General features: G+C 36.9%; 1 protein-coding gene across 1 annotated transcript in view; it reads left to right on the top strand.

Moving 5' to 3' along the window:
• LOC122811072 (diacylglycerol kinase zeta-like) overlaps positions 1–13,135 on the top strand; it is a 3,109,428-nt gene that overhangs the window by 1,866,638 nt on the left and 1,229,655 nt on the right. The gene's annotated exons all lie outside the window — the stretch shown is intronic.

The raw sequence follows: 13,135 nt of genomic DNA, 5'->3' as shown, positions 1-13,135 counted from the left end.
AAACATCAACTACTTTTTCGCTCACAGTCACTCTATCTGATTTTGGGACAGAAAAGGTAAGCCAGGTCTTGTCAGACTTTCACTAACTCTGTCTCTTTTCTTTAGATCCATTAAGGAAGTAACAAAATATACTAGTCAGATGGGACTGTGCAGATGTTATAGTGGGATAAAGCTCTGACTACAGCCCAGATTATCCAAGCTTGACTAGTCAGTTCACTTCATGTTGCTGGTAGAGAGCAAAGTTTGGCTCATCCTGGGAAAAGAAGAAAGGAAGAAAAGAGTGGAGCCCACAATACACGCTACGACTGTCCATTTGAAGAGGGTCTTAATTCAAAGGGGTGTCATAGACTGAACAAACCAAGGACAGGTGGTTGCCTTCAGAATACAGAGTGCAGAAACGTGCATCTATAATGGAAGGGCATTGTGGGTCACTACAGTGATTTAGTTTTCTTGTCCCCTCATCCGGGGAGGGGGGGGTTATGTCATTCAAACATGCTGCCTTTTCTAGGATGCCAGCAAAAATGTAAAGCATCCTTATGGATGCCTGAGTGGAGCCCCCCCCCCAAAGATAGTTTTTGTCTGACAGTGAAATCCCAGGCAATGAGGGGCAATGCCCTGTCTAGGGAAGGCTTGATGTTCTGTATTTCTAGGGGTAAAAAAAAAAAGCTTTACTAGCCAGACAGTCTGCCACATTCACTAAAGCAGGCAATTTTCTTTAGACGGGCCCTTCTTCCCCAATGAACCTGAACTTCTTTTAAGCAAGAATAGAGAGAATTCCTTTTCCTGCTTAATTCATTCACTGACCTAACTATAAGTAAACTATGAGCATAACTCATTTAAACTCCTGATAGTTTTATAGTTTAACAGACACTTAGTTGTAAAGGCTTGTTTATATAACCACACCATTTTTTCTGAGCAACTGACTGGTATTTAAAGAGTAATCCTTTCAGGTGCAGATCTGTGTTTCATAGGTAATCTTCCCAATGTCTCAGTTTCATATTTTTCAGTTAGCACAATTACTTTTGGCTAGAACTTCTTGTTTTTGATCTTAGTCTCATTGTATTTTCTGTTTTCTCCATATTAAAAACAATTCAGTGTTAAAAATGAAGATGAGGTAGGCTTATAGTTCCTTGTTATGCATTTCCGTGATACAGCTAAAATGCACTAGAATAAAGGCATTTGGTCCTTACTGACACTAATATAAGTTGACACTGTAAAATACTCTGTTTGCTAAGAGAAAATTATCCATTCAAAGGGCTTTGTTAAAAGGTTGAATTTCCTCCCATTTGTCTGACGGTACATATTCAAAAAAATTTGTGCCCTGTAAACATGTTTCAAGACTGCCTTTAATTCTTCTTTACATCGTCAGCAAATATTATTGATTATATTATACATTCTCTATGGAGTAAAACTGCTTACTCTTAAAACTTTCCCATTCTATATCTTCCAAAAAGGAGGCGCACCATCTGGGGGCTTCATTGTAATGATTTTCTTCTTTATTATCTAGGTTTGAGTAAAGTGTAATATTCATATTCAATAAAAATGATTCTGTTGTAATAATTTTGTTTGAAATCAAAAGCTTTCAAAATTTGATGGATGGGATACCTGTTCAGTGGCATAAAGACAGGTCATATCTTTGTTGTGCCAACATCTTGAGTTTAGAAACAGACTTGGGTCACTAGTAGGGATGGTTGAGGTTGATAGGGTGAAGTGACTAGCAAATGGCTGTCCGCTCTTGTGGATTGTTTGTGAACTTGTTGGCTGTGCAACCTCTAGTATAGTCCATGACATGAAAGGCCAGCAGTTTACAGGGGATGGCAGTGATGTCCTGACATCATTATCCAAGCTGCTCTCACAAGCTGCAGACCTTGACCAGGTGCTGTTAATGAAAGCCTTTAGTCCTACATTTGCTATTCCTTATCACATACCTCACCCCCTGGGATCCATAGAATGATCACCCCAAGGTAAACTGCCAAAGGAACTCCATGGCCCTCTTTCAAAGTGTTATATCCCGGGGTACCTGGATAGAGTTAGTAGGATTTGGGATTTTGCAGGGAGGAGAACTAGGCATGCATTTAGAGACTCTAAGTGGGTTCAGATAGAGAGGGAAAATGAGTTTAAAATTAGATTGATAGATCTTTTAATTATGTTATTAATTAATATCAGATTAATTTGTTTATATTAGGAGTTTCTTACATTTTTTGGAAAAATCTAACAGTTTTCATATCCAGTCAGTCCTGACTTCTTAAATTGTTTTGTGAAGCTTACACCTGTTGGTGTACCTTATCCATCATGACAACATAGCCATTGCACCACAGCTTGATGGTGGTCCATGCTGTGGTGAACGACCTGGCAGGCAGAAGTCTGAGGGGTATGCAGGGAGACATGACGGATCTGTCCATGCATGTCACAAATAGAAATGAGAGTCTAGTTTTGAGATGAATCCTTCTGCCACCTCACCAAAGGTTTAAGTAAACAATGATTGGTTAAATACCTAATATCATTCCAGGGGAAGTCAACTATGTTTCAGCACTGGATGAGATGCTTGATAGCTGCAGTTCGTTTGCTAAGGGCAGTCTGCACTTCCCATTCCAAAGTTTTTGTATACTGGCAAACAAACTTCTCTTACCCACTTGTTCCTTTTTTAGGCAAGGTCCAGTTAAAGGACTTCCCAACTAAATCTGTAAAACAAATGTGCTACTAGACCATATCAGTATATTTCTGTTTAATGCTAGAAGTCTTGACAACACACTTCCAGACCGTGAAACCCTTCATTTAAAACACATCCACGTTTGTGGTGTTCCAGAGATGTGGTTTAAATGTCTATTGAGTACCTCCTCCGTACCTGGGTTTTGTGCCTATCATTCATTTAGACCCAATGGAAACTGTGGTGGCATCTCCGTGTTTAAGGGCCACATTATCTGAAGACGAATACCTAGAGACCCTCAGGTGGAGCTTATAGAGATTCAAATCATGCTAAATAGGATCAGCTATCATATAATTGTGTGCTCTTGAACTCCCTCCATGATTCCATTAAATCACACAGCATTCCTAAATATTCTTGATGAACTCTCCTAAAGTAGGAATGCTGTTATCCTAGGTGATTTTAACTACCCACTGATTAACTGTGGGTCCTACACCACCAACGAAGGATAAGCACAAAAATTCTTAGATTTTATAAATGTGACTTCCATGAACCATATTTTAAATAAATGAACTAATCATAAAAAACTTGGCTTCTGTATGTACCACTCCCATTGTATCCAACTCACTGGTCAAAAACCTCCAAACCAATGGAACAAATTTCACAGTATTCAAGGACTTTAAATGCACAAACCTCTAACACTCTATCATGAAGTGTTTGAATTAGAGTTTGACAGCATTATCTACAATGTCAATAATGCTGTAAGTTATGCAGAAAAGTTCTCCTTTCATTTGGACAGATGCCTTATATTGGCAGTTCCCACCAAATTCATGCAAACGAGGAGGTTTAAAGGCAAACCTGCATGGAAGTCTACTAGCATTAATAAACCATGTAACAAAATGAAGAAACTCCTAAAACTGTACGGCAGTACAAACAATTCTTAGTTAAGGAAAATATCCAACATCTTGGTAAGAAGCTAGAAAGGGACACAAGAAAATCAAACGGATGTCACAATGTATAGCTATAGAAGCCAAAAACCACCACAAATATTTGTTTAGTTATGCCAGAAAAATAAATGACACAATTACTCAGAGTTTGTTCACAATGGTACCAACTACTCAAATGCAGTGGATATTGTTAACATACTGGCTACTAAATGTACCAACTTAAGTCCTTAAGACAGCTATTCCAAAGCCCATCTGTCCCTAATGGATTCATGCCACCATTCATCATAGGGGAGAACATACTGAAGGTACTTTCCAGAACAAAGAATACATCATCCACAGGGCCTGACAACATACCTGTTTGCCTAATCAATTGCTGTAAGCAAGCACTGGTGGGCCCACTGCTCAAACTCTTCAACCTGAGCCTAACAAATGGATTCTTGTGAAGTGATGTACAGCTATCATAATGCCATGCCACAAGGATGGCCCCACCTCAGACCCTGGGAATTACAAACCAATCAGCCTAGCAAGTCTTGTATGCAAGGCCATGGAATGTCATCATAATAGGCCTAATAAAGTATATCAAAAATCTTATCAGACTTGACCCCTAGTAGTTAGCTTTGTCAAGAATAGATCCTGCCTAATGGATCTTGAAAACTTCTTTCAGAGGGTTATTCAGACCGTTGACAAGCTGTCCACACAACATACCTTGGCCTCATGCTGTGTGTAAATATAAACAAAATGAGTGAACTCCAACTTGACCTGTATGTTATTTGTGGATAGCTAACTGGTTTAGTGACAGGAAACACACTGTGAGAGTGGAGTTGCATCCTCTGAGAACGTGGAAGTAACCTTTGGTGTCCCACAGTGATGTACTTTTCTGATCTGTAATTGTCAAATGAGAATCTCTGGCTAAGAAAGTTTGTGGCTGTTTGTAAGCTAGGAGCCATTGTCAAGTCCCCCTTTGACATATACACAGACTCATAGGAGCTTGCAGTTATCAGTAACTGGTGTGTTAAAAATAGGCTCAAGCTTAGTTCTAAAAATTGCAGTATTGTAGCTTTTAGTAAACAGCTGCTTACAACATAAATAACACATACTTCAAAATGAAAATGTGAGATACCTGGGTGGATATTTCCTTATTTTTCTCCTAAAATATTTTATTAAGATTTTTGGGTATGATTACAAATTTGACAAAGTTTGAAATGTTATATAGCATATGAATGTAATAGATCATGCTTTAAAGAAAAAAAAAACTATTTACAGTATATACATTAAGCCTGAGACCAAATTATTAATAAATAAGACACATATAAAAAAATCTTAATAACAATATAAAATGATTAAATGGATGAGGAAGATTATTCAATAAAGGCCAAACGTTCAACCAAGGATTGTTCTTTAGCTTGTTAGGATGTTATCAAAGTTTGATTCTGAAGAAATTTTCTAGTTTCTTCTGATAGTTTTCTTGGCCACAGCTAGTATAGTCCAAGTTAGGCAAGTCTTTTTTGCATTTATTTCCAACATATTAAAGAGAACCCTTTATTTTGTTAAAATGAAGGGTAAAAACTTCCAAGTAAATGTGTTTTTAATAGAGAAGTTGTTTTTATTTCATTCAGTAAAAACTGTAAAATACTATTTAGAGAAACAAGTTCCAAAATTTATTATGAGTTAGAATTATCTTTCACTAGCAATGAATGTGTTTTCAAAATTAAATGATCAAATCCTCAATATTTATAAATTTTAAACAAAAGTTGTAACCATTCTAGAAACTCAACGCAGTTAGTTTTGGATAAAAGAGAACACTTGGTTTGAATTGATGTTATAATAAATTACCTTATTAGAATTCATGTTAAATTCTAAACAAATAGATTCAATTGATTAAACTGTGTTTCCTTCAAAACATTGGTAAGCATAGTAGAAATTCTGATTTTCTTCCAATAGTTAAGTATATGAGCTGGTAGCTTATTGATAAAATGTTTTGTTAACAAAAATGAATAAGAGATTCAAACCAAAATTTATAATTTTAGTTATTTGATATTATTTTTTTAAATATTTTAAGATTAAATTTGAATAAGCCAAAAGAAGAAGAAAACAAATATGTAGGAGCTTGAACATTTTTACAAATAAAAGAAAAACAGAAATGATTGTATAATTTAGAATTTACTGAGTCTAAAGAATTTAATTTAAGCAATTAAGAATGTAATATTTTCCAGTTAGATATGTAATTGATACCTAACCAAGTGAAAATCATCTTAGTAATTGCTGCTTTCGCATAAGTTTTTTTTTTGTTTGGAAAATGTATACCCTCATATTTCCAAGGTCTGAAGTGATGGTTTGTATTTAATCTAGATTTGTTTGGATACCATAGAAAATGTATAAGTAATTTTATTTATTGTTTTGTTTCTTATTAGATGGTAACATAAGCAATTGAGTTATGTACAGTAACTTTATAATCTGCAGTATATATTCAAATGAAATGTATATTTTATTCCAAGAATTAATTAAATTAATGAGATTATTATATTTTCATAATTGTAATTTATAGTTTCTTCTGTACTATTGAAAATATGAATTCCTATATATATAATACATTAATAGATTATTTACCTAAAACTGAATAGCTGTATTTATTGAATTTTTCTTATTTATAGGGATATAGTTAGATTTGAAACTATTAAAGTGCAAGCTAGACATTTTTGGAAAATATCTTATAATGTCTCTCAAGTTCTTCTAGTGTTTCATGAGTATTTTAATAGTTAAAATGATGCCATCAGCAAATAGCATTATTTTGGAATTATATTTCTGATTAATCTCTAAACCTTGAATTTTTGTATTTGGATAATCAAGGAGAAAGAGGACAGCCTTGTTTAGTTCCTTTTGTTAAATTAATAAAAGTTGAAGTATATGGTCATAATATTATTTATGCTTTAATATTGTTAAAAATAGCCATTAACATCTTGATAAATTGTGAAGGAAAATCATACAAATGTAATACTTTGAATAAATAATTACATTCTTAAGAATCAAATGTTTTTTCTATATCTGGACTAATAAATACAGATCCAGTTTTCCTATTATTCATCACTTGTATCTGAGTAATCTTTTAATGTTATCAGAAGTTTGTCTTTTGTGAATAAATCCAAATTGTTCTAAACCAGAACATAGAACATTTAAAAGCTTTCCATAGTATAACTTTCTTTAGGTTGCCTATAAATATGACTGTGTCAGAGTTTTGCAATTTCAATAGAATATTTCTTAAAGATTAAACATAAAAATAATTTTATTTTTATTTTATGTATGATAGGATTACAATATTAGTAAAATCTAGATATCTGTGGAAATAATATGCTGTAATAAACTTATAGAATTTATGAGATACAATATATTGTAAAGTTCTCATTGGATGGCGCAGTGGTATTGCGGTAGCGTTGTCGCCTCACAGCAGGAGGTTCTCTGGTTTGATTCTCCTATGGGGTGCTTTCTGTGTGGAGTCTGCATGTCCTCCTTACTTTCTGGTGGGTTTCCTCCAGGTGCTCTGGTTTCCTCCCACATTACAAAGACATGCATCTGGAGCGTTTCTCCTCGGGCCTCCACTGAAAATTGGCTTTGTTCCAAGTCGGACTTTCCCGTTAACAAATTAAATAAAAAATAAAATAAAAATAAACTCATTATGCATCTTTTTAATAGTTCTACTTACAGCTAAACTTGAAATAAGTGTTTTAGTTAGCCAAAGTAATTTTAGTATAAATGAGATGGAATAGTACATTAACATTTTAATTGGTTATATCATATAGGTTCATAGGTTGGTACTAGGCTATCGGCCCTAGGGCCTGTACAAGCCTAGCCATAACAATTCCCTGGCTATTTCTTCCTACACTCTTTACTTCCCTCGATCCCTGTCTAGCAGGGCGACTGACGTGATCCCCGGGGTGAATTTCCTTTCTCCCATCCAATTGACAAGGTTTCGTTTGAAGAGGGCCAAAGAGATGCTCTGCTTGACATGTATAGGCAGTCTATTCCAGAGTCTGGGGAGTCTCTTGGTCAGGAACCTATCCCTCCAGCACATTTTCTTTATTGTGATGGCAAGGTTTAGATCCCTGGATCGTGTGGCTCTGACTGATTGGGATTTCTTTAAGTGTAGCATGTCTAACAGTTCTGGGTTTGACAAGGCCTTGTATGTGGAGCAGAGATCGCCTCTTGAGTAGACGATATGCGACAGAGTATAGTTGGAGTTTTTTAAGGCTGTCAGCATGGGGCATCTGCTTTAGGCCTGTGATTCTTTTAGTGAGGTATTTCTGCGGCCTTTCCAGTTGTTGCAGATGTCTTGAGAGGTACATACTAAACGGGCGTTGTATTCTGTAATGGGTCTAATGAGGGATGAGTACAGTGGGACAATGACCTCCTTTTTTCTGGATGAAAAGCCATTAGTGTTGAGGTGTGCCACATAGAAGGATTTCCTGACTGTTGTGGCAGTGTGGTTATCGAAGATGAGACCTCTGTTCACCTGTGTCCCTAAGTCTCTTATCACACTTTCGGTGTTTAGTGTACTGCTGCCTATGTGGTAATTCACGGGTACATGTTTTTTTCCAAAGGGGATAACTATACATTTCTTGGCATTGAGCTTGAGTCCATGGCTCTGGCACCAAGCATCTGTTTCTGTAATGCCCTTTTGCAGAGTATCCACATCATTTGGGAATTCAGTAATGGCTCCCAGTTTGCAGTCATCTGCGAACTTTGTTAGCCAGAGTCCTTTAGCGTTGGCCTGTACTTCAGAGAAGTAGATGCCAAACAAGAGCAGTCCCAGGACTGAACCCTGAGGTACTCCAATTGTCACTTGTCTGGAGCTGGATTTGGAGTCTGCTACTTTTACAGTATGGGTTCTGTCAGTAAGCTAGTTGGCAACCCATCGAGTGACATAGGGATTAATGCCCAACTTAGTATGTCTGTCTATGATTCCAGAGTGGGGGATGGTGTCAAAGGCCTTGTTGAGGTCCAAATAGCCAGTGTGGGCCGCCTTACCCTCATCCATGGCTCTGGAGACTGATTCAAAGAAGTCAGGTTCAGGAGGCAAGATCGGCCCTTCATGAACCCAAACTGGGTGGGTTCCAGTGTTTGAAGGTTGCCAATGATCTTGTTTTATAAGTTCCATGATAATACATTCCATAGGCTTGCAGATCAGGCTCGTCAGACTGATGGGGCAGTAGTTCCAGGGATCAACGGTGGATCCCCCCTTGTGGAGTGGGATAACTGTAGCTGTGCGCCACTCAGTGGGCACAAAGCCTGAGGTGAGGCTGATTAAACATGACACTTAGGTGAGGTGCCAGTTCATTTTGTAGTTCATGTAATACACAGCCCAGGATGACATCTGGTCCCATGGATGCTGTATTCTTAGCTTTGGAGAGTGTGTTTTTTTACCTTTGTGGCCGTTATTGCCGGAATTTGGCAATCTTCCGGTATCGAGATGGGCCGTTTATGGGGTGAGAGGGGGGTGAAGTTGGCAGTGAATTGATCTGCCAGGATATTGGCAATATCCTTGGGATCAGTATATTTAATGCCATTCTGTTGTAGCTCAGAGCAGATCTGAGCATTGCCACTTAGATTCTTGACATAGTTATAGAATGCCTTGTGGTTGTCTTTGGAATCTTTGGCAATTTTATTTTCATAACTAGCTTTGGAGGATTTTATGAGGGATCTCAGCTTCTTACTGAGGCTGATAAGGGAGTTTTTTGCATCCTGGGATTTTCCTCTTTTCTGCAACAGTTTCTTACTTTTGTTGTAAAGTTTGTTTATGGCAGGGGACCACCAGATTGGCTTCCTTTTTTTGGAGGAGAGCATCTTGGTTCTATTTGTGATGGCACGATTCATGCATGAGTGGATGTGCTTTTAAAGTGCCTTTGTGTAGGATTCAGCAGTCAAACTTACAGTTCCTGTCTGCATGGGTGTCATGAAGTTTGTCACGTCTGACTTGAGTAGCATGAAGTTAGCTTTGGAGAAGTTTTTTGTGGAGGTTTCCTTACTGGGGTGTAGGGGTGCGATGTGGATGCTAAAGGTGATTAGCTTATGGTCAGACCTGACCAATGAAGGGATGGCCATAGATGTGGAGCATCAATTTCCCATGGTTGGTAATGACCAGGTCTAGCACATTGGAGCCCCTGGTGGGACTATGGATTGATTGATCCAGGGCGTTGGAATTTATGAATTCCAAGCACCATTGGGCAAAGGTGTTGGTACACGAGTAGTTTTCCCAGTTAATGGCAGGGTAGTTGAAATCACCCAGTATTAGGGTGTTTGGTTATATCTTAATATTTTCCAGTATGTTCAGATAGGTGTAGTGAGAATCTTGGGGCATGGTGGGGGATCTGTAGCAAGCTACAATTTGGATTGCAGTCTTACCTAGTGTTAGTTGCACCTGGTGAATTTCAGACGCATTGTGTTGGGCAACTAGCCTGGTGGTGTGAATATCCTTGGTGAATATGGACACTCCTCCACCTTTAGTGTTTCGGTCCTGGTTTGATGGCTGAAAAGTGTGGTAAGAGTTGTAGCCTGTTATTGCAGGGGTGTTCTCTGGAGCCTTGAACCAGGTCTCAGTCACTGCACAGATATCGATGTTCTCCATTTTTAGGAGTGCCTCGAGAGACTGCATTTTGAGGTTTAGACTTCTAGCATTGAGTAGCATTACCTTCAGAATTTACATGGTTGTACATTTTATGATGGTGGATTTGTCCTTTGAACTTTGCCTAAAAAAGGCACTATATGGGGTGGCAAGAGCCTTAGCTAGTAACCTGAATCCCAGGGGTGACAGGTGCAGACTGTCTCTGGCAAAGCATCGTGGTCTGTCGATCATGTCGTCCCAGGCAGGCAGATACTGGATCCCCTTTGAATGACAACAGAAGCTTAGCCAATCGTAGAAGTCAGTCATTTTGTCCTTGTATTGTGGTATCATTCTGGGCGAAGGCAGGATGCTACTCAGGGCTAGGGTCATACCTGCTTGGGCCACATGATCCGAGAACTCTTCCATGTCTCTTTTCATGTAGTCCAGGGAGGTACGTCTCAAGTCATTCACTCCAACATGGACAATGACAGAGTCATATTTGTACTTGTTGTGGAGTGACTTGAGTGCATGCATTATATGGCTTATCCTGGCACCCAACAGGCAGCTGACTCTAATTTTCTCCTTGTTCAGCCTGGTGAGTGAGACATCAGTGTACCTGACTATAGAGTCACCTATGACTAAAGTGTTAGGTATGTTTTATTGCCTTAGGGGCTGTTGCTGGATGGCACACTGGTGTGAGCTATGTGACACTTTGTGATTGGTGTTTGTTTGCATTTCAGCTTTGGAGGTCCTTGTTGCTTGGGCAGGTTACAGTTAAGGGCCTCCGCATATGTGGATTTAATGTTGCTATGTGTGGGTGTTGGTGGTGTGTGTTTAGAAGGGCTATGTGTTGTTTGAGGTGTATTGCGGGTGTTAACCTTCTCCTCTTGACTGTCTAGCACAGTTTATTTAAAGGGTATAGATACATTTATAACGTACCTAAATCTTTGACCTCTGAAATCTGCTTAAAATAATTGTTTGTGCATAGATCAAACTAGTGTTAAAAATGTGTTGTAATGATAGCATATAACAATGGAGAAATCCGTGTTTAAGTTATGTCACAGTGTGAAACAGGGATCATAGATAACCATCATCAGTTAATAAAGCAATATTTTTCTTTTCCAGAAGTCAGTCATTAAATAAAAATACATTATTAATAAATAATTATGAGACAGAAGCTGTTGGACAACATTTATGCAAGTCAACCCATAAATCTGATTATGAAATAGAGACTATATGTTCATTGTTAGTTTTATGCATTAATGTATTTTTATTGCTGAACAATGTTACTAATAAAGTAAGGGGAGTTGCAGTGGGTATGTCAGCTGCCAGTACCTATGCCAATACAGCACTTTCAGTATGGGAAGAAAATATATTTTGTTTCCCAACAGTGTATATTTTAGGAATGTAGAGTTTTGTAAACATTTTGTTGATGATTTTTTTTTTGGAAGGCATGGCAGCTTGGAAAACCTTAAAGAATTTTTAGGTGTTTGAATTTTATTAGTACCTTTTTGAGTTGTAAACCAACTTTTTCTCCTGCTGATATAAATTGTTTAGATATTAATATTTTTATTCGAGACTATACTAGGTACTAAAATTTATAGAAAAGAGGTATGGACATCATATTACCTGCATAGTGAGAGTATGCATCCTTCCCATGTATATATCATTCATTGTTTGTAGTCAATTTTTAAGAACAAGTAGCCTGAATACAGATAGAGATGACTGCCTTAAACAGATTGATGAAATGTATTCTGAATTTCATGATAGAGGTCATAATTTAGAGGTATTAAATAATAATAGAATAAAAGTCTTGGATGAAAGAGATGGTACAACTAGACCCTATTTTTCTGAATCAGATGTTAGTGTAAGAAATATATGTTTAGTAGAATATTTTCAAACTTGGTTAAGGTATTTGTAAGTGTAATACACTCACTAGTAAAATTAAGAACATAATCAGACAGACTTGGTCTTTATTATGTTCTTCTGATATGGTGAAAGGAATTATAGGGGAACAACTGAATTTTGTTTATAAGAAAGGTAAGAATCTGAGACAACTCTTGTTTTAAAGATTTGGATATATGACCCTAGGCTAATATAGGAACTAGGGATAGAGTTCCTTTGTATGCTTTCCAATCAGTAAAAGTAATGAATTTGAATACCCTATTAGGAAAAAAATGTTTTATTTTCAGAGTTTTGCTATGTGTAAGACAAAAAATGTTTATTTGGCTACTTGTGAAAGGTGCTGTTCATTTTATGTAGGCAAAACTAATGGGATATTGAAGGAAAACACAGCTGAACATCTCTCTGATATACATAGGGAAATAGACAGTAATGCCCTAGCTAAACATGTCATGAGTATACAAAAGATACACACTTTTTAAATTTAGAGTGATTAAAACAGTTAATAAAACCTTAGGGGGATATATTGTATTAGATACAGAATGCACACAGTATAGATGGATTATTTTCATGCACATGCTTGTCCAGGACACAATGAGACAGTGAGTATAAAACCTGTTCTAAAGAAGATCTCTCTTTATGTGTACTGAAGTCATTTAATGATTGTTTAATTAAGCTTATTATTGAATTTACTGTGGCTGTGTTTAATTAATTTCTAATCTGATTTTAATTGTGATATATAAAATGTGAGTGAATTTTAGAATTGTTGAAAGCATTGAGGAACAGTTGTGTCGAAAGCTTTGCTGTATTAAAGTTTTTATCATTTTCTGCACAATTTGGGTTATTTTTGAGTTCCTTTGTTTTGGTACTTTATATTTTTGGAACTCTTGCTGGGTGATGACCAGTTTTTACTGAGGCTTAAAATGTTATAATGGTCTTTAAATTTATGTGGAATATCACCACTGTCCCTATTTATTTTTATTAGTATTTATTTGTGAATGCATAGATATGGTTAGTTACATTTACTTTTAGGTCTAATTTATGATGGTT

The sequence above is a fragment of the Protopterus annectens genome, chromosome 9.part0, assembly GCF_019279795.1.
Source record: "Protopterus annectens isolate FY-2018-M chromosome 9.part0, PAN1.0, whole genome shotgun sequence".
Classification (NCBI taxonomy): domain Eukaryota; kingdom Metazoa; phylum Chordata; order Ceratodontiformes; family Protopteridae; genus Protopterus; species Protopterus annectens.
Note: the sequence above shows the minus strand (reverse complement) of the source record. Positions and strands in the feature narration are given on the sequence as shown.